Here is a 21,654-nt window from a genome sequence, read left to right on the forward strand (position 1 = left end):
CAAAGGAAATAGAACTAACAGGAGAAATGAGAAGTGACAAGCTTAATCCTCCACTAAGTATGACAAATCTAACCCAAGTTGAGGTACAGAAACGCCTCAGTAACATTAAAATAAACAAATCACCAGGACCTGATGGCATACACCCACGGGTACTAAGGGAACTAAGTAATGTGATAGACAGACCGTTATATCTTATATTTAAGGACTCTGTTGAGACTGGGTCTGTGCCACTTGATTGGCGACAGGTGAATGTAGTGCCAATATTCAAAAAGGGAGCGAAAAGTGACGCCGGAAACTATCGGCCGGTGAGTCTGACGTCCGTTGTGGGCAAAATTTTTGAAAGCTTCATTAAAGAGGCAATTACGGAGCATCTTGATGCTAATAATCTTTTAATCCCGAACCAACATGGATTCATGAGGAATCGCTCCTGCCAAACAAACCTGATTGACTTCTACGAGGAGGTTAGCTCTCGAGTAGATCAGGGGGAACCAGTGGATGTCTTGTATCTCGACTTCTCAAAAGCGTTCGATAGCGTGCCATATAATAGGTTGGTATACAAAATGAGAATGATGGGGCTGGGGGAAAATGTCTGCAAGTGGGTAGCTAACTGGCTAAAGGATAGAAGGCAGAGGGTGGTTATAAATGGAATATACTCAGATTGGGTAAGCGTCACTAGTGGGGTACCACAGGGGTCTGTACTAGGCCCAATGTTATTTAATATCTTTCTTAACGACATAGTCAACGGGATAAATAGTAAAATATCAATATTTGCAGATGACACAAAGTTATGTAAAACAATTAATACAAAAGAGGATAGTGAAGACCTACAGAGGGATTTGGATAAGCTGGGTAGGTGGAGCATTAAATGGCAAATGAGGTTTAGCGAGGAGAAATGTAAGGTCATACATATGGGAAGGAAAAATGGAAGTCACCAGTACTCACTGAATGGGAAATCATTGGGGAATTCAGAGATGGAGAAGGACTTGGGCATCTTGATTGATAGCAAACTAAATTGGAGTGCCCAAAGTCAGGCCGCTGCTGTAAGGGCAAACAGGGTAATGGGATGTATCAGAAGAGGTATAGCTGCAAAGGATGAGAACATTGTTCTTCCACTGTACAAAGCACTGGTCAGACCACACTTGGAATACTGTGCTCAGTTATGGGCCCCAATATATAGAAAGGATATAAATGAGCTTGAAAAGGTACAAAGGAGGGCAACAAAATTAATAAAGGGAATGGAGGGACTGCAATACCCAGAGAGGTTGGCAAAACTAGGACTATTCAGCCTGGAAAAGAGAAGGTTAAGGGGGGACATAATAAATGTGTACAAATATGTTAGGGGACAGTATAGAGATCTTGCCCGGGATTTGTTCAAAAGGAGGGATATTACGGTAACAAGAGGGCATTCACTAAGACTGGAAGAGAAAAGGTTTCAGCACCAGCATAGGAAGGGGTTCTTTACGGTAAGAGCAGTGAGAATATGGAATTCACTGAGTGAGGAGACGGTAATGTCGGATTCACTACACCAGTTCAAGCGGGGACTGGATGCATTTCTAGATACCAGGCAGATTTCAGCATATACTTAAAAATAGAATAAAATAGTAGGTTGATACAGGGATTTATTCTGACTGCTGGTTTCAGAGTCGGGAGGGAATTTTTCCTCAGGTGAAGATTGGCTAAATCATTTGGGGTTTTTGCCTTCCTCTGGATCAACTTTAGCAATTACAGAACTAACAGGTCGAACTTGATGGACGCAAGTCTTTATTCGGCTTTACAAACTATGTTACTATGTTACTATGTATGTTACTATGTAAAGGCGGCTGTGTGACATGTCTGGTTGGCCGAGGACAAATGTGTAGAAGATTTATTTTTCAACCCCTTCTAGGACCTCTATTATCCAGCAAAATGGCATGTGGCAGCCATCTTTTAGCTGGATTCACCCAAAGGGAAACCAAAATATTTGAGTTTTGTCGAATCCAATTTTTTTTATAAGATTCGGGGCAGATTCGATTTGTCTAGAATCGATTTGCTCATCTCTAGCCTCTTTGCATGCGCCCTCTCTTTCATAGACAGATCTCTTTCCAGTTTCAATTTCCCCTTTAGCATTGATGTAAAGTAATTCCCTTTAATTACTGCAGCCCGATAGCGCTTCTCTGTGATATCACAGTATTTCTGGACTCTTTGCCGGCCCCTATCCTGCTGCCCTCTGTTTGTTTTCTTAAAAGGATCTTTGGAACTTTATTTGCCAAGTGGCACCAGGACCCCCCCCCCCCAGATGCTGCCCCCTGGAAGATTATCCGCTGACTACTCCATCCTGTCCCTCTGATCTCTCTGCTGTGTCCTGATGAGCTGTAATTCTGTTTGGTTTCCTCTTCGTGCCAAGAGCTCAGCAGTTCTGTTTATCTGAAGCTCTGTTTATCTTTGAGTTGGAGCCCAAAATGCGTGAGCCTTTCACCGGATCTGCCAACTGTCTCTTATTTATTTATTATTTCACGCTCTGGCAGGATTCACTTTTTCTTCTGGTCACCTGGGAGAATCCCCGAGCAGGGGGATTAATGATGTCCCATCCACAAGAAAATCTAAGGTCTAAAGCATACAGATGAAAGATAGTAACAAAGTTTGTAAACTTTGACTCTTAGATTTTTATCAAAGATTGGAAATGGAGTATAATGTTTGACAGTGCTTGGGGTGATGTCTTCCATCATTACTGTCGGGTTTGCAAGAGTCGATTGGAAAAAAGGATTATTTACAGAAATAGCGCCACCCGAGTTATTCGCCTGTGTCCATAATTGCAGCTTGACCAAATTCTTTTGAGCTGCAAAATTATAAAATGCCACTGGAGAAAAGTGTCACGGCATCTGGAAATAAAATGGTGATCCTTTCTTGATCCAAGACAATGCTTTTAAATGTATCTCTGCAAATATCCCCTTAAAATGTAGCAATAAAGGAGCTGTTGTTCTTTTTCTAACTTTTTTCTAAGTAAAAAAAATATTATTATTATTTTTTTATTTAAAAAGAACAGAAGTGTATTTTTATGTTGATGTGATACATTTTAGCTGTCAACATAATGGAAAGTTAAATAGGTAATAAAAGATATGTAATTTTATATACATTTTTAATGTTTTTATTGGAAAAAACAGAGAACAATGAATCACTCCTCCTCTTCCTCTTTTGTTTCCCCTCCCTCTCTCACTCTGGGAAAGGGCTATATAAGAAGAGTCAAATTCATTTTCTCCAGACACCTGAAGAAAGCTGCAAACAGTCGAAACGCGTTGTGTATATAGTTTTTACTGTTCTATATCAGTGTGAATAAAATTTTTACTTACAAGCAACCTGAAGTTCCTGCACCTTAATCTGACTCAATGGTAAAGACTGCTCCATTCCCTGGTTCTCCATTCTGGCAATAAAGGAGTTAACATTGAGCCACGTTTTCAGCAGTTTAATTCACATACTATGATGTCCAGGCCGGTCAAAGGTCTCCTGACCCAACTCAAAAGCATCATATGCAAATGTAAGGTTGTTGAATTCATGTTATACTCACCTGCCGCTGCAGCCCACCATCCATTCCTCCACACTATCCTCTTCGGCCGTCTTCACTCTGTACAGTGGCTTCCAGTGCTTAGCAGGCCTATGACATCATGATGCAAGACATGACGTCACAAAATCACGACATGTGAGACCTAATCAGTGTGGTGACGTAAGAAGCCTACTGAATGCCGGTATCATTAGCGCAGAATGTAGACGTCCAAAGAAGAAGCCGGACAGAGTGAAGGACCAGATGGTGGGCGGCGATGGTATCATCATGTAAACATCGAGGTATCAATTTTTTTTAACCCTTAGCCCAGCCATTTACAGTTCTGCAAAATGTTAATCTGATGGTGCAAATGTTAAAAAAAATCAGATTTAGAATTATCCAATTTTTTGGAAAAGTTAGAGGCAAATTCATATATATTACTTATCTGTTAATACACCCATAGCTCCAAGGCCAAAGCTCCGGTAGACCCTGCCGATCTTGGTAAAGATGTGCATGTGGCCTTTGCAGCCAATCACTGGCCTCAGCACTCTCCTGTTATGTAGACAAGCATCACCTCTGAGGACAATTTTTGGTTCAGCAGCCATGTGTATGTATGGGAACGGGAAGTCATCACCGTAGGCTAGTAAACAGAATATGGTGGGGACCACCGGAGTAGCTCAACAGGAGAAAATGTAGTTATTTTAAATCAATCTTCCTGTAGTTAGTCAATTTTTTTTAGATTTCGGACAACATTTCTTTTCACGGGAAGTATGCGCAGATTTACAAATTTAATTTTATTTGACTTTATTGGGCACAGTTTGGCCATAACAAACGTTAAAGACATTTCAGTCTGACATAAGACTTATGAGATTACATCTTTTACGTTTTCTGAGTGTTTAATATTTGATGACGAACATAAAGTTTGACCCAGTCCAAACAACGCGGCATGTAAATATGATGGAAGCTTATTTCTCTTTGCCCCAAGTACTCACAGTGGACAGGCTGGGAAATAACCTGATTTAATGGAATTACTCTGTAGCTTATAAAACCTTTCGCCAGACCGGCCCAAATCTATGTAATGTAGTATATACTACTACAGTTTTATCTCACACCGGAGATCTGACTCTTACTCCTCTTCTGTATTTTGGTTAGCGGAGATGATATATGTCATTTATAGAACTGAATGAAATACAACTTTAAAAACCTCGTAAAAAGAGGCATGTGGCATATATGTGGTTAACCTAGGGAGGAAGGAGTGAAAACTTCCATAGAACATTTTCTACAACAATGAGACAACTTTCTGCCTTTTGTCTGCCCACGGATAACTGCCGCGGGTTCCCATCAGATTATAATTATCCAAGTCTGGATCTCAGCTAATTGGGACTCTTGGGTAATGATTTCTCCAATATGTGTATTAAAAGGGCCGACATGAACTATCTCAAGGGCCACGACCATGTCAGTTAATGCCCATCGCAAACTAAGCAGCAAGGGAGGAAATCTCATCAACCCAATGAGATCGTAAGTTTAATTCCATTGTTCTAAAACAGCTCCCTTGGGTTGGAGAACAAGCGCTCCCCCTGGATTATTTCTTACTGCAGAACATGCTCCCAGACCTTTCCCTTGAAGGTAGTGGTCTTCTACGAGTAAAACATTGGCTAACAAGGGATACATTTCATTTTCGTAATTTAACCATACTTTTTTATAGTCTTATGGCTGGAGATGAGCGAGTGGAATTCACACCGAATATTGCAAAAAAATTCAGTTTCACCAGAATCAGAATTTTTTTTGATATTTGTTTTAGGCAAATCCAGTAAGATGGTGTCCATTATAGAGGACTGGGAATGGTTAAAAAAATCTTATACTCACTTTTCCTCAAGCCTCATTGTATCTTTACCACAGTTGCCAGTCCTTAGATCGGCTCTTCTATCTTCCTTCTAGCTGCGTCTTCCATTCACTATTACACACACCATGTACTTCATGTGACCACATGTGGTGCGATGCCTACCAATAATATGCATTGCTCCCCATGTGACAAGATGCTTTGTGCTCCATGTGATGATGAAGGACCTAGTTAATGGAAGACCTCACTATAAGAAGCAGCATAGAAGATCTAATTAGAGGACTGGCAGTGACTGGACAGGTGCAGGAAGGGTCGATGAGAGGTAAGTTAAAAATTTCTATAAAACTCTTTGCTATGAAGTGAGTGAGGCCACGCTCGTCTATTCAGAATGTGGCTGCGAGTAGGCATTTCGCATACTTGCGGTGACATGAACGCTCGGTCTCGCCACCGGCACTGGAGAATCCTCACAGTGCGCGCTACGCATGATGTGAGGATTCACAAGACAGTAGTCACATAGAATGATGTCATACGTTTGTGATAAACCTGGAGAATCCCTTTAAGCTCCTGTAAGTAACATTGCCTAATTATTAGTGATAAGCGAGCACTAAAATGCTCGTTGCTCGGGTCGAGCAAATTGGAATACTCGGGTGCTCGACCCAAGCAACGAGCTCAATGTAAGTCTGTGGGAAACTCAAGCATTTTTCAGGCGGCTCCCCCCGGCGGTCTGCAGAGGGCCTAAAAATTGCCCAAATCGATGGGAACAGTCCTCAAATGACATGGGAACAGCATGGGGAAGACCCCTGGAAGCATCTCTGACTCCCAGATCACCGCTGTTAGCAATGTTGTCAGAGTATTACGCCACTTTTACGGACTCACAATAAAACATATAAAAATAAAGCCAAAATGGATTTTCCTGGGAAATATGTTAAGGAACATCCTTTCTAGGGTAATGACTTGTATGTAAGGCAAAATAAATAACCAAAACCAAATATACTCCTCCACACCTTGGACTATGTTCACACGTAGCGTTTTTGATGCGTTTTTGGACTTTTGCATTGCTTTCAACCAAGACAAATGCATTCACCAGGAAATGTCATTTTAACATTTTACAACCTTATCTGGCCATGTGTTGTATGACACATGCATACCATGCCGAAAAGACATGAGAACAGCATGGGGAAGACCTCTGGAAGTATCTCTGACTCCCAGGTCACTGTCTAAAAGTGTGCCCATCATAAGTGATCCTTGGCGCATGCAAAAATGCCTCCCGCCATGAACCTGTATTTGCAGACTTGCAACAATCACCGTCCACGTCCTTGTCCCACTGCAGCGTTCAGTTGTCCCTACCCCATTCCTTGGAATTCAAGCGCAAGTATGCATCCAGCCACCCACCCACAGGCTGCAATACTATACTGCCAAATTTTTGAATGCTGCTTGCAGGCGGAAGCTTTTCACAACCTCATGCCGGCGGCTGCCGGGTGTCCATACTCGGTCCCCAGCTGCCACTATTTTTCCCGGTATCGCCTCCACCTTCCACAAACACGGGTCCCACAACATTACCCGGGCCCTCCCCAGTGCACTTACTGGGAAGGACCGCCTAACCACAAACACGTGGACAGGTAAATGTGGCGAGGGATGGTACGGAGCCAGTCCACAACTTTTTTTTGCTAAGAGTTGTATTTAGCTCGGTGAAAGGACTGGCATAGAGGGAAACCGTATCTACCCTGCATGTAATTTCTCACAGGAAGTCCTGTAATGAAGCTTGTTGCAGAAGCAATGGCAGCCCGTACAACATCAACTCACACTTGTTGGTGGAGCTTTGACACACACACATCTTTCTTTGCGCATTTAATTTCTTGAATACAGAGTTGGACAATGGCCTGATCTGTAATGCGTTTTGAGAAATAACATTCATAAGCATGGCCGATCCACATTAAAAAAGAAGCCATAGAGTGTCCAGGAATCTTCCCCCACACTTTTCTTACCAGGGCTGCTTTTCGGCAGGGTTGGGCGGTCCCACCAGAGAAGCGGAGACTCCTCCGGCGGGCCCTGGCTTCTCCTTCAGGAGAGTTCATAGTGCCGATGTGAGGCCATGATGATGATAGAGGCCACCATCTGCTTAGTTTTCTGTTACTTGGAATGCAAGTGCAAGTATGTAGCCAGCCACCCACCCACCCACAGTCTGCAACACTAAATTGCCAGAGTTCTTGGCATCTCTTTGCACTTGAAATATGGCCTTTTAAGCTCGTGGAGGCGGAAGCTTTTCACAACCTCATGCCGGTGGCGACCGGGTGTCCATACTCGGTCCCCAGCAACCACTATTTTTCCTGGTATCGCCTCCGCCTTCCACAAGCACAGGTCCCACAACATTACCCGTGCCCTCCCCAGTGCACTTACCGTGAAGGACCGCCTAACCACAAACACGTGGACAGGTGAATGTGACCAGGGACGGTACGGAGCCAGTCCACAACTTTTTTGGCTGAGTTGTATTTAGCTCGGTGAAAGGACTGGCATAGAGGGAAACCGTATCCACCCTGCGTGTCATTTCTCCCAGGAAGTCCTCTAAAGCTGCTTGCACTTGAAATGTAGCCTGAACATTACTGCTAGTACTCTTCTGTGGGAATTCGCTTGCCTCCTACCAGCCTGAAATATTTCCAGCAAACTATGGTACTACGCCATGGTATTAGCACTGCCCCCAGTACCAGTAGCGAAGCTATCCCCAATTTCCTTCTCAAGAATTTTATTTGGCAGACTGAGTAGCTGCCCAAATACATTTTCTCACAAAGGAGCTGAAGATAGAGTGGCAGTAGGTGCAAGTTTCTCCAGCCTGTTAGATATTAGAGGGTGAACGGCAGCACATTGGATCAGTGGTTAGCACTGAAGCCTTACAGCACTGGGATCCTGGGTTCAAATTCCAGCAAGGACAACATCTGCAAGGACTTTGTATGTTCTCCCCATGTTTGCGTGTGTTTTCTCCTCAGTAAAAAAGCAGCCATAGAGTGTCCGGGAACCTTCCCACACACTTTTCTTTGCCAGGACTTCTACCTCAGGAGAGTTCATGATAGTGTGGCACCCCAGGGTTCCAGTTGCCACAGTGGCATTGCCTCCCTCAAAAGAGGTAATGTCATGCCTGGAAGCAAGCAGGGGTCCCCTAATCATTTTTTACTAAGCATGCAACACTTTCCTGGCTCCAGACCAGCAAGGGTAGCCACTCCCCTTGGCAACTGGGATCTGGGGGCAGGGTTAGTGAGTCTTAGTGTGAGGAGTTGAAGAGAGGACATCGAGAAGAGAGGAGCTGGGGACTGGAGCTGCGTGGCAGCTCACCCCAGAAGTACCGCACAGAAGAACCGGACACCGGAGTCCGAGGCTGTGGGGCACCGAAGGCCCAGCAGTAGAGACCGGAGGGCAGGAGATTGCAGGTCTCCTGGCCCCATCAGACGCTTGGAGGCTCAGCAGCACCGCAGAGTCCAGCACCGCCACGTGGGAGTGACGCGCCAGCAAGGCCCGAGCTGCCTGCCATACGGGAGAGCACAGAAACGCCGCACTCAGGGACAAGGGCCACCGCACCGCTACAAGTAGCAGGGCCAAAGAGTTTAGTGAAAAGGGAAGGCCTCCAACTTCACCTGGCAAGGAGGATCCTTTACTTGCTTACAGGCTGCCCAGACTTCCACTTCTAGCCAGTACTCTAGTCCCGGCTTGTTTAATCAGCACCAGTAAAGACCCTGGGACTGCACTTCCTTGTCTCTGTGTTTCTTGCTGCGCCATCAACCCCTGCACTACAACGCCCAGCACAACCTGCAATATCCACACTGCCCTGGAGCTAGCTCTTCCTGTGGAGAGCCACACCATCCCTGCTGCAGTAACATCAGCATCAGAGGACTGCTCTGCAGCGACGGCTCCCTTTAGACGCATTCCACAGGTGGCATCACAAACTCTATAAAAACTCTATAAATCCCCTATACATAACTCCTTTTATTGACCGCCCTGGGTCACGGACCGGGTCACCGCCACTGTAACATCCCCCAGCATCGACCGGCCCGGCACCGGGTACCCAACGGCCCAGGGGGCGCGTCAACAGCGCTAACTTTGCAGTTGCTATGGGGCTCTTGAGCGGGGGTCTAAGGTTATCCCTCAGAATCAAATCCTCTGGTGGGCACAATGTTTTTCAATCTGAAACAGCTTCTCAGTGGTAGTTATATTTCATCACAGCCATATTCTTTAGCTCGGTGAAAGGACTGGCATAGAGGGAAACCATATCTACCCGGCTGTCATTTCTCCGTCACCAGGTTCCGCCCATTGTCACACACAACCATGCCTGGCTGTATGTTCAGCGGTGAGAGCCACAGATCAGGCTGCTGTGTGTGCAACTACTCTGCAGCGCTGGGCGGTTTGTCAATTAAGCATTAAGCATGTCATCATCAGCACAGCCTGTTGCCGCTTGGCCAAGGCAGTGCTGCAGTGCTGTCAGCTTGTGACTGATGTGGTCATTTCATAGATGGAGGAGGAGGTGCAGGAGCTGAACAATGTGATTACAGTGAGGTTAAATTGGTGACGCTGTTTTTTATACTAAAGAAAGATCATATTGTTTTGTTTTTTTTACGTTATTTTTTAAGACAAATGCATTCACCGGGAAATGTAATTTTAACATTTTACAACCTTATCTGGCAATGTGGTGTGTGACACATCATCAGACACATCCTGTTTTATTTATGATGGAGGGACTCTGAAAGTCAGAAAACCTATTTTTATAGGGACATCAGACGGCCCTTATTATTCTTAAAAGGCCAGCAGTCGGCCCTAGCTACTGTTAGAGAGCCATCAGCCGGCGATGCTTTGTTGTTCCCATTATTAACAAGTGGGTCTCCTATACTGTTATTGCGTATCCAGTGACTGCAAGGGCTGCCAAAAATTTGGACGCAACCCAATGAAGCAGGGTAACAGTAACAAGGTACGACATGTTCCCATTGGAAAGGAGAGAGTCTGCTTTATAGTTATAGGGTATGCAGTGAGTCCAACGGCTGACCAATTTTAGGAAAAACCCCACTAAGAATTTAAAGACACACAGAGCAGGGCCACAGTAACAAGGTACGACATGTTCCCATTAGAAAGGAGAGGGTCTGCTATACAGTTATAGGGTATGCATTGAGTCCAACGGCTGACCAATTTTAGGAAAAACCCCACTAAGAATTTAAAGACAAACAGAGCAGGGCCACAGTAACAAGGTACGACACGTTCCCATTAGAAAGGAAAGGGTCTTCTATACAGTTATAGGGTATGCAGTGAGTCCCACGGCTGACCAATTTTAGGAAAAACCCCACTAAGAATTTAAAGACAGACAGAGCAGGGCCACAGTAACAAGGTACGACATGTTCCCATTTGAAAGGAAAGGGTCTTCTATACAGTTATAGGGTATGCAGTGAGTCCAACGGCTGACCAATTTTAGGAAAAACCCCACTAATTATTTAAAGACACATAGAGCAGGGCCACAGTAACGACAAATTCCCATGAGAAAGGAGAGAGTCTCCAATAGTGTTGGCGTATGCAGTGAATGCAAGGGCTGCCAAAAGTTTGGAGGCACTTCAATGACCCTTGGAAGAGACGTGGAGGAGGGCCTAAGAAAAAAATGTTCCCAATAGAAAGGAGCGGGCCTCCTATACTTGTAATGCTCATGCACTAAGTGTATGGGCTGACAAACATTTACCCCTGGGGGGTATACATGAACATACTGTATAAAAATTTTTTTTTACGGGCATCATAAACACCCTTTAAAAAAATTATGTGGGTGTTGCATCACGGACCACGGTCACCCTGGTGATATGGTGGTGGAGGATGAGGAGAAGGAAGAGGACAAGAGCAAATAGCCAAATCAGGAAGCGTATACCCATGTGTGGGTGTGAGAAGGTGCATGGGACTACACCTCCCAAGAAAAGACACTGGATTTGAGTTTATGTTACGCTGCTATCATTCGGTGGTGTTGAGAAGTCTAGCCCAATCCAGCCCTTATTCATTTTTATAAGAGTCAGCTTGTCAGCATTTTCAGTTGACAGGCGGATGCACTTATCAGTTATAATTCCACCAGAGGCAATAAAATCCCGCTCTGATAAACCGCTAGCTGCAGGGCAGGCCAGGACCTCCAAGGCATAGAGAGCCAGTTCATTCCATGTATCCAGCTTGGATACCCAATAATTATAAGGCACAGAGGAATCACGGAGGATGTTGGTACGGTCAGCAAGGTACTTCCTCAGCATTTTCCCAAACTTTGCACTCCTTGTGAGAGTACCCCGCGCCTCAGGGCCTGTGCGATGGGAGGGTCTGAGAAAGCTCTCCCAGAACTTTGACAGTGTTCCGCTGCCTCTGCTGGATTGAAGTTGTGTCTCTCTCGCCTGTACTTCTTGGTTGTCCAACGAAGTGTGCCCTCTGCCGCCAGCGTTTTCAGATGGGAATTTTTTTAATAGTTCCGCAACAAGGGCCTTCTGGTACTGCCCTATTTTTGTACACCTCCGTCTCAGGAATAAGAGATATAAAGAGCTCCTTGTAGCGTGGGTCTAGAAGTGTCATCAACCAGTAATGACTGTCACCCAAAATTTTGAGAATGCGAGGGTCATGGAAAAGGCAGCGTAACATAAACTCAGCAATGCGTGCCAGACTACTAAGAGGATGACTGACCATACCCTCCTCCTCCTCCTCCTCCTCTCTGTCCTCTGGCCATCCATGCTGAACAGATAGTATGACAGCTGTACAGGTAGTACCATCTATAGTGCATGAAACTAGCTCCTGTCTTTCCTCCTCCTTCTCCTCTTCCTCATTGTCACTAAATCCACGTTGGGATGAGATGAGGCTTGTCTGTGTGTAATCAGCCTGTATGGTTCCTTGCTCCATATCATCGTGCTCCGTCTGCAATGCATCCTCTTTGATTGTGAGCAGGGAGCATTTCAGGAGACAGATGGCGTCATTGCCGCTCACCATCTTGGTGGAGTCCTCAAAGTTTTGGACGATCGTACATATGTCTGACATCCATGTCCACTCCCGAGGTCTTATGTGTGGAGTCTGAACTGAATACCGACGGCCTTGGTGATGCTGGTACTCAACAACTGCCCTCTTCTCCTCACAAATCCTTCCCAACATCTGCAGTGTAGAGTTCCAATACGTGGGAACATCACCCACCAGTCTGTGAGCCGGAATGCAAACGCTGCTGAAACACTGCAAGGGCGGCTGAAGCTGTAGCTGACTTTCTTAAATTTGCACACAGGCTGCGTACTTTAACAAGCAGATCCGGCAGCTCCGGGTAGGATTTGAGAAACCGCTTAACCATGAGGTTAAGCACATGGCCAGGCATGGTACATGTGTGAGCTTGCCTCGCCTCAAAGCCGCCACCAGGTTCCGGCCATTGTCATACATGACCATGCCTGGCTGTGGGTTCAGCGGTGTGACCCACAGATCTGCCTGCTCTTTCAGAGCTGTCCACAACTCTTCAGCATTGTGCGTTTTTTCACCTAAGCATATTAGCTTCAGCACAGCCTGTTGCTGCTTGGCCGAGGCAGTGACTGATGTGGTCTTTTCAGAGATGGAGGCTGAAGAGGAGGCTGAGGAAGAAGAGGTGCAGGAGCTGTTTACCGTGGAGGCAACCCTGATTGACCTAGGGACCGCAATCTTTTGCGTCGGGAGGACGTGTTCCGTCCCAAGGTCCGACTGGGTCTCGGCTTCCACTATGTTAACCCAGTGTGCCGTCAGCGAGATGTACCATCCCTGCACACAAGCACTTGTCCACGTGTCCATGATTAGGTGGACTTTACCGGTAACTGCGTTGTTGAGAGTACGGCTAATATTTTGGGACACGTGCTTGTGTAAAGAGGGGATGGCACACTGGGAGAAATAGTGGCGGCCAGGGACCAAGTACCGAGGGATGGCCACCGCCATCAGGTTGCGGAATGCTTCCGTCTCCACGAGCCTAAAAGGCAACATTTTGAGCACAAGCAGTCCTTCCCCTGTGTGCTGCTGTCCTCGCTCTGCATGTCCTCCTGCCAGGTTGGGTCAGTTACTATATTATCCACCACCTCGTCTTCCACTTCCGCACCCTGGTCCTCCTCCTGACTTTCTGGCAATTGTGTCTCATCATCGTTCACCTCTTGTGACACTTTCCCACCGTCGCCTTCGTGTGACCGTGGCTGCACAAATGTTTTGGCATCGCTACACCCGATCTCCTGTTGCCCCACTTCAAGTGGACCGGGCAAGAGGCCCGAATCTATAAATGGAAAAGTGAACAGCTGTTCAGAGTGTCCAAGTGTGGGATCAGTTGTCTCTCGGTACTCGGCATGGTGGGAGGAAGGAGAATCAAGGAGAGGAATATGCGGTCCAGACTCACGGCTACTGAGACTTGACCGTGTGGAAGACAGGGTGGTGGTGGTGGTGGCTAAGTGACTGGAAGCATTATCCGCTATCCAACCAACAACCTTTTGACACTGCTCTGGGTGCAATAGTGGTGTGCTGCGGTCCCCTAGAAATTGGGGACAGGAAGGTCAGGCGAGAAGATGTGAGTGTTTGTTGTGGCACAATTTCGGCTTGCCCACGGCCTTGTCCTCGGCCTCTGCATGCACCATTACCATCACGTCCAGTTCCCCGTCCCTTGCCACGTGCCTTGCCCATTTTAAATGTAGGACAGTATTTTCCACGCTCACTACAAATGACTGCGTTTGGAGCCAACTTATATGTGATCCGTGTGACGGAGAAAACAGAGTTTTAAATACCTGGCTTGTAGGTAAGTAGTTTGAACAGCAAACTGCTGTGAATTGCTTCACTGACACACTGAAAGAAATTTTTAATGGAGGCCAGAAATGGCAGTATTTTCTGACAACGTATATGTGATCCGTGTGACGGAGAAAACACGGTTTTAAATAGCTGGATTTCTAGCGCTCTAATATGGAAAGGACCTGGCTGTATTCTGCAGTGCCAACAAGCAAATGGTGCAGAAAAAACGGTGTTCTCTGGACTGCTTTTTAAGCAAATAATGAGGATTAAGATCCAAAGAAAAGTATTCCTGGCCCCTGAGACCTGGGCCTTTGTAAAGAAATATCTAACAGCAGCAGAAGGCAGAATTGGAATGGAGCCTCTTGTGCTATATGCACTGCAGTCTGTTATATACCCTGCCTGCCTATATACACTGCCTGCCTGATATCTCTGCACATGGATTAGTCCTCAGAAGGACTGTTTTTTAAGATGGATATGTGTAATGTAGGTTTTTTCTCCCTACACTACCTAATACACAATCAAATCTCTCCCTAACGCAGCAGCACCTCTCTCTACACTGTCTGATCCGGAGTGACTGTGATGAGCGTGGCGGCGCCAGGTCTGATATAGACCTGATGATGCTGTGCGGCCAGCCAATCACTGTAATGCCCACAACCAACATGGCTACGGCATTACAGTGCATAGCAGGCAATCTCTGCATGTTCATTGGCTCTCTAAAGAGCGCCAAACATGCAGGGAGGGGACCCGAGTTCTCGCCTGAGCAACCCAGTGAGATGCTCGGACGAGCACCGAGCAGTAGCGAGCATGCTCGTGTGGTGCCCCTGAGGGTTCAGTCGCCACAGAGGTACTGCACCTCACCTAGAGGTGTGGCATCTCCTCTCAGGTAAGGATGGAGTACTGCCCGGGACCCCAACACTCGCATTCAACACTACACTACTCCAGGCCGGCTGGAAGGGCATTATGCACTTCTTCTGCTGCCCTGTCCCTGGCTGGAGTTGGGGGAACCAAAGAGAGGGGGAACCAGTAGTGGGTGTGGCAGGAGGACGCAGACAGGGGAGCACTTGAATAGGAGGTATATATAAAGGGAAGCCATCTTTGAGAGCAGTGCAGTGAGTAGTAAGAAGAGGAGAGGAGGGGAGCAGAGTCTCTTCAGGAGCTCTGCTCCAGAGTGGGGCCTAGTAAGATGGAGGCCCAGGAGTGTGAGGGGAGTCTGGGAGGAAGGCTCCAGTAACAGAAGGGATCCGAGGGGGTATGGTGAGTGCAGGACGGCACCCGTACGCCCGAATCTGCCAAGCGTCAGAGGGATCAGGCCGCAGGAAGGCAACCGGTCCCTGGACCAGCCGTGTTACTCCAGGTCTCGGCTGGAAAACCGGAGGCTTCTGCACTTCCATGGTGCAGTTGCCACAGCCTCACCCTAGTTGCCGTGAAGGGCACCATGTAGGTCTGGGAACTCCAGGTTGCCCAGAGGGACTTCAGAGCACCCGATCGGGACTGTGTGTGGGGAACGCAGGGCAGGAGGGAGAAGACCCAGCGCAGGAAGTCGGCCAAGGAAGGAACATAAGGAAGGGGGGGTCCCGTTAAGTGCTTCTAACATACCTGAAGGAGTGCTGAACCCCTGCATGCAAACGCAGTGCGACGCGAGAGTCTGACACCTGGACAGTGTACCCGAGGAACCTAAAAAGAACTGTGAGTAAACTCGGATGACTGCACTCCACTGTCCCTGTCAGTTATTTCCATCACGCTACCGTGCCTGCACTACAACGCCCAGCATTACGATCTGCAACAACCCTGCCCCGGGGGCCTGCTCCGCCTGTGGGGAGCAGAAACATCCCAGCTGCCATCCAATCACCCCCCGGAGGTCTGCAGCAGCGCCGGTACTCATTACCAGGAACCACAGGTGGCGTCACGAGACAAACTGTTAACAAAAACCCCCTTTTAAAGAGTGACCCCAGAGGACGGGTCTGGGAGCCGACTGCCGTGACATCCTACAAAGAAGGTAAAGGCCCGGGTCCCGAGTCTCCCCCATATCTCCCCCCCTGGCGAGTCACCTGCTCCTCACTACTAATTATACTATGAGAGCTCTATGCAGCATATTCCTATGAGATGTAGGTTTACACTACTAAGAGCTGACAAGGAGAAACTTATCACCAGCAGGAGGCAGTGGAGACGGGATGAAGCAGGAACATTTTCAGCAATTGTGCTAGAGTAACTATTATGTGGGATCGTACTACATCAGTAGATTTTTCTCTCATTTCTGATTTCCATTAACCCTGTCACCAGTTTAGCATTAGTCCTTTAATTTGCAAGATACTAACCACTGCATACTGGGAGATGTATTCTGACCTAGCCATCTCGCTATCACAATTTGGCCCTGTAATAGGCATTCAGATCCTTACACTTGACTAAACTTTCTGCTTCCAACAAATCAAGTTCATTAACTGGTATTTTACTTGATGCCTAATATATCCCATCCCTGTTAGTTTCAGCACTCAATCCAGTCCGGCAACCAGAGCAGTCATCTGTGGCCATTGGACCTGAGAACTATATCTTACCTCCTGGCATCCACTGTTCTTCTTTTTATTAGCCAGCCTGGCGCAACATCATCGTTGAGGTCAGCTAATCAAAAGAAGAACCACGGTGCCGAGATGTAGGAGGCTGTTCTCAGGGCTCCCGACCAGCAGCCAGTGATTACTAACCTGGCTGATGGACTGGGTGCTGAGAATTGGTTAACGCCAACACTAAACTTCCCCTTTTTGTGATTTTAGGTGGGGTACAAAGGTTCAGGTGTGGCCATGGTGGGAGTTTTCAATCCGATTGTAGCTAAAAGCTGTTTATTAGTTAATTCCAGCTATTAGCTTCAATTTGAACTCTATCATGTGTGTACATGTAGGATATCATTATTTCTGCTCATTATCTGACTTCTAATCTTGTATTATTCACCAATTTTCCTTTCTGCAAGTTCAATCTCTAATCTTCAGTTGTCTCTGAGCTAGTGAGTGGAGACTAGCTGCTATGATGTCCCAGTAAACACAGATATGAGGGATTCCTTCTCTGCCGTCTCTGAGTAGTACATGTGACGCGCCCCTGGGCCTGTGTCGCGCTGCGTTGCGCACGCGGGGGCTTACCCGGAGCCGGATCTCTTGAGGGTTGTAGTCTCGTGGCGGTGACCCGGTCCGTGCCCAGGGAGTCAAACTGAGCGGCGATGTAACAGCGGTAGATGCAGGACGACTACGCCACCCGTTGAATGCAGCTATGGGGCTGCCGCTGCAGGACAGTCCGCTGAGGCCGGTGGATGGATGGTGCAGCGTAGATGGTATAACCCCCAACGGGAGGGGTATGGCCTCAGGGCAGCAGATGTGGATGATGGGGGTAGCAGGAACCACTCAGAGACGGTGCGGTGTAATTCAGGGTCTTTACTGGTAACAACGATAGACCCTCCCGGAGTACTTGCTAGTGAACGGGGCCTGGTCAGTCCTTGAGCAGATGGGATCTCCCCTGGCCAGGCGGAGTTGTAGGCCTCCCAAACTGACTGTACTCTTCTGGCTACCTTGCTAGAAGCGGATATAAGTAGCCCACGTCCCTGAGTGTACCGTGTGGTGCTCACCCGTATGGCCGGTGACTCGGGGCCTTCTAATGGCTTCCGCTCCACGATGGCGGTGCTGGTCCCACGCGTGTGACCGTGCCTTCGGGTTTCTGGGCCTGAGGACCTGAAATCCCCTGCCGGTCGGCTTCTGCTGCTGGGTAAGAGTTAGTCCCCACAGCCTCGGACGCCGGGTCCGGTAAGAAAGCTTCTCAGTCAGGGCGAGCTCTGCAGCTGCCAGCCCCTGACTCGTAGTAGTATTGCTTCTGCTGTTTCTTGTCTCTACTCTCCTTGACTCCAGGCTCAGGCCCCTGGACAGGGCCTGCCTGTGGAGCAGAGCCCATAGAGCAGCTCTGCTCCCTGTCTTCTCCTCTCAGAACTCCCTACCCTGCCTCAGCCCCAGGTTTATATAGGGGAAGTCCTTCCCCTCCCAAGACTGGGCAGGAGGTGTGGCATGCACAGGATCCCTGACCAAAGGACCTCCCACCTGCTCTCAGACGTAATATCTCTATCACTGTGGCAACCAGACCCCTGGGGTGTCACATTCCCCCCTAGTGAAATTTAGTACTCCGGGACTAAACATATTTTTGTAACATAACAAAGTATAAACAATAACATTACAATAAGGAAACGCATAAAGCTGGTCACGGCGTGTCCGTAACCGGGTGCAGTCTTTGAAGAAAGCAAGGTGTCCATTTCACCAAAACAGGGAGACGTAACCAGGTAGGGGTCTGTCCTACCCCGAGTCCTTAACAGTCTTTTAGTCCATCCTGGGTTACGCTCCACTAACTGTACAAAGGATTCCCGGTAAATCCACCAAGGACTCCTATAAATAACTGGAAACACATAATATTTACAAGATATGGCCGCTCTCAGTCCTCGGCCAGTGGGGATAAGGATTGGCTGCTCACAGTCCTCAGCCTGTGGGGAGATGGGATGGCTGCTCACAGTCCTCAGCCTGGTTAAGGATAGGGGACACACGGGAACAGTTCACACTTGTCCCAACGGGGACCATATTTTAATTAGCAACACAAGTACCCCTACGGGTAACTATGTACAGTTCCACTTTACCGTACTTCAGTAACGGCATCCTCCTGCTCCTTCTTGTGTGTAGGCTTCAGACCCGTCCGGGTCCTCTTGGCTTTCCTCGTATTGGTAGTACTGCAGCTCCTCCTTGGTTAACGTGGAGGGCGTACAGTCCTTTTGCACCTGGGGAGTTCAGGCCTTGCGACCAGGCGTGGAGAGGGTCGCCGTTGATGACGCCCGGGGTCAGAGGGTGCAACTTTGGGCCTGGGCGCGGGCTGGTGGTGGTAGTGCCCAGGGCTGGAGGGCTTGGCCGCAGGGCTTGTTGCGGGGGCTGGAGCAGGTCGGTGTCTGCAGCGCCCGGAATCGGCAGCTCCACCAGGGGGCCCGGGAGCAGGCTGACGCTGGCAGCGTCCGGGACAGGGAGACTCCTCTTACCTGCTCCCGCGACCGCTCCTGCGTCACGCGTCTTCTCCCGGCGCTGGTCGGGGCCGGCGACGACTGGGGCACTGCCGATGCTGGGCAGCTTAGTCTGCTGCCGGTCCGCCATCTTGCTGTCCGTTCCTGGTGTCCTCCTCCCCCCTAGTGGACCGTGGCCTACCTTCCGGAGATCCTCTTCCGTAGGCCGCGGCTCCGCAGTCAATCGTCGGGGTAGAGGACCTGGCGTCGCGCTCCTGTGACGTCGGCGTCTGCTGGGCTCCTTCCAGGACCTTACGCAACATCCGGACGTGAGGCGGGGCTTCAGTTCTCGCGCGCTTTCGGAGTCCACGCCCCTCTTCTTCCCGCGCGGCGTCTCCAAGATGGCGCCGGATGGCGGGAAAACTCCTCGGATGGCGGGAAGAAGGCAGAAGATGGCGCCGGATGGCGGGAAAACTCCTCGGATGGCGGGAAGAAGGCAGAAGATGGCGCCGGATGGCGGGAAAACTCCACGGATGGCGGGAATCTTCACAGATGGCGGGAATCTTCACCACTGGTAAGTTTGAAAAGTCTCTTTTTCAGGCACGCAGTACCCGGTGGTTGCGGGCACGAAATCCTGCCGACTACGCCAAAGTGGACGCGCCCCTGGGCCTGTGTCGCGCTGCGTTGCGCACGCGGGAGCTTACCCGGAGCCGGATCTCTTGAGGGTTGTAGTCTCGTGGCGGTGACCCGGTCCGTGCCCAGGGAGTCAAACTGAGCGGCGATGTAACAGCGGTAGATGCAGGACGACTACGCCACCCGTTGAATGCAGCTATGGGGCTGCCGCTGCAGGACAGTCCGCTGAGGCCGGTGGATGGATGGTGCAGCGTAGATGGTATAACCCCCAACGGGAGGGGTATGGCCTCAGGGCAGCAGATGTGGATGATGGGGGTAGCAGGAACCACTCAGAGACGGTGCGGTGTAATTCAGGGTCTTTACTGGTAACAACGATAGACCCTCCCGGAGTACTTGCTAGTGAACGGGGCCTGGTCAGTCCTTGAGCAGATGGGATCTCCCCTGGCCAGGCGGAGTTGTAGGCCTCCCAAACTGACTGTACTCTTCTGGCTACCTTGCTAGAAGCGGATATAAGTAGCCCACGTCCCTGAGTGTACCGTGTGGTGCTCACCCGTATGGCCGGTGACTCGGGGCCTTCTAATGGCTTCCGCTCCACGATGGCGGTGCTGGTCCCACGCGTGTGACCGTGCCTTCGGGTTTCTGGGCCCGAGGACCTGAAATCCCCTGCCGGTCGGCTTCTGCTGCTGGGTAAGAGTTAGTCCCCACAGCCTCGGACGCCGGGTCCGGTAAGAAAGCTTCTCAGTCAGGGCGAGCTCTGCAGCTGCCAGCCCCTGACTCGTAGTAGTATTGCTTCTGCTGTTTCTTGTCTCTACTCTCCTTGACTCCAGGCTCAGGCCCCTGGACAGGGCCTGCCTGTAGAGCAGAGCCCATAGAGCAGCTCTGCTCCCTGTCTTCTCCTCTCAGAACTCCCTACCCTGCCTCAGCCCCAGGTTTATATAGGGGAAGTCCTTCCCCTCCCAAGACTGGGCAGGAGGTGTGGCATGCACAGGATCCCTGACCAAAGGACCTCCCACCTGCTCTCAGACGTAATATCTCTATCACTGTGGCAACCAGACCCCTGGGGTGTCACACATGTTTAGAAGCAGCAGGGCGGCATTAAGGACATTAGAGAGCAATACTGAGCAGTGGAGCTGTGAATCCAGCACTGGGATTAGATAAAACACTTACTTGTAAGCAGCACTATGTGTCTCTCCTAGTGGCAGATACAAACAGAAGAAGACCCCTATGAAAGAACAATATATTATTATTATTACTATTATTATTTATCTATGTAACACCTTTGGTTCCATGGTGCTGTACATGAGAAGGGGTTTCATACAAAATACAGATATCACTTACAATAAACAAAACAATAACAGACTACAGACTGGTACAGAGGGAAGAGGGCCCTGCCCTTGTCAGCTTACATCCTACAGGATGGTGGGGAAGGAGACAGTAGGTGGGGGGGTTGCAGCAGCTCCGGTGGTGGTGAGGCGGTAGCTCCGGTGGTGGTGAGGCAGCATCACTGGTGGTGGTGAGGAGGTCATTGCAGGTTGTAAGCTTTCTTGAAGAGATGGGTTTTCAGGTTCTGTCTGAAGGATCCAAGTGTGATGGATTATCTAACTTGTTGGGGTACAGAATTCCAGAGTATGGGGGATATTTGGTAGAAGTCTTGGAGGCGATTGGGTGAGAAACAAATACGTGTAGAGCAGAGAAGGGCTCTTTGCAGTCCAATAGCTCATTATAATGCACAATTCCACCTGCTTTGGCTGTAGAAGTCGGCTCCCTTACCACTTGAGCCACTGTGTGGCCGCACAGGCGAAACCAATGATATGACCACCCCTGGTCTCTCCTCCTCCAATCAAATTCCTCACTGAGCTCTCAGTCCATTTTTTCTTGACCAAGACAGATGCTAGCAGTATTACTGAGTGAACGATGAGT

This window comes from Phyllobates terribilis, unplaced genomic scaffold (genome assembly GCF_046119375.1).
Source record: "Phyllobates terribilis strain yellow unplaced genomic scaffold, ASM4611937v1 Scaffold_12__6_contigs__length_324123572, whole genome shotgun sequence".
Classification (NCBI taxonomy): Eukaryota; Metazoa; Chordata; class Amphibia; order Anura; family Dendrobatidae; genus Phyllobates; species Phyllobates terribilis.